Source organism: Hipposideros armiger, unplaced genomic scaffold (genome assembly GCF_001890085.2).
Source record: "Hipposideros armiger isolate ML-2016 unplaced genomic scaffold, ASM189008v1 scaffold_258, whole genome shotgun sequence".
In the NCBI taxonomy this organism is placed as follows: Eukaryota; Metazoa; Chordata; class Mammalia; order Chiroptera; family Hipposideridae; genus Hipposideros; species Hipposideros armiger.
In genome coordinates this window covers 649,321-650,635 of record NW_017731608.1, presented here as the reverse complement: position 1 = coordinate 650,635, position 1,315 = coordinate 649,321, and positions in this window count along the sequence as shown.

Here is a 1,315-nt window from a genome sequence, read left to right as displayed (position 1 = left end):
CATATTGATTGCCTCTGGGTGAAAGCACCATGGGGGGATGTTTTGTTAATTTCACCTTTCTGAAAAGCACATGCATATGAGTGCACTTTCGGACATGTGTGTCCATGCGCATGCACACACGACACTAAGAAACTCTCCATTGCCTGCAGGACTTAATTCACATCCCTTAGTATGGCCTACATGCCACAGGGACCCCAGATGACATTGTAAAAAATTGAGCTATAATTCACATACCATAAAATTCACCCATTTAATTTGTTCAGCTCACTGGTTTTTAGGACATTCACAGAGTTGTACATCCCTCACCACTATCTAATTCCAGAACATTTTTATCACCCCCCAAAGAAACCCTGCTGTACCAATTAGCAGTCACTCCCATGTCCCTCTTTCTCCAGCCTCTGTCAATCACTACTCTACTTTCAGCTCCTATGAATTTGCCTATGTTAGAGATGTCATACAAATAGAATCACACAGTTTGTGACCTTTTGTGTCTGGTTCTTTCACTTAGCATAATGTTTTGAAGTTTATGTATGTTATACTTTCTATCAGTACTGCCTTCTTTTTTATTGCTGAATAATATTCCATTCTATGGATATACCACATTTTGTTTATTCAATCGATGGACATTTGGGTTTTTACTTTTTGGCCATTGTGTTTTATGCTGCTATGAACATTCATGTGTAAGTTTTTCTTAGGACATATATTTTCAATTCTCTTGAATCTATCTATCTCTCTATGAATGGAATTGCTGAGTCACATGGTAACTCTGTGTTTAACTTTTTGAGGACTATTTTTCAAAGCAGCTATACTATTTTACATTCCTACCAGCAATGCATGAGGGTTCCAATTTTTCCACATGCTCACCACCACTTGTTAATGTCTGTCTTTTTGATCGTAGCTATCCTTGTTGGTGTGAAGTGGTATCTCACTGTGGTTTTGACTTGCATTGCCCTGATGACTAATGGATGACTGGCATCTTTTCCTGTGCTTGCTGACCATTAGTATATCTTCTTTAGAAAAATATCTATTTAAATCCTTTGCCCATTTAAAAGCTAGGTTATTTGTCTTTTCATTGTTGAGTTGTAAGGGTTCTTTATATTTTCTGAACACTAGTCCCTTATCAGATATATAATTTGCAAATATTTTCTCCCATTCTGTGGGTTGTCTTTTTTCTTTCTTTCTTCCTTTCTTTCTTTCTTCCTTCCTTCCTCCCTTCCTCCCTTCCTCCCTTTCTTTCTTTCTTTCTTTCTTTCTTTCTTTCTTTCTTTCTTTCTTTCTTTCTTTCTTTCTTTCTTTCTTTCTTTCTTTCTTTCTT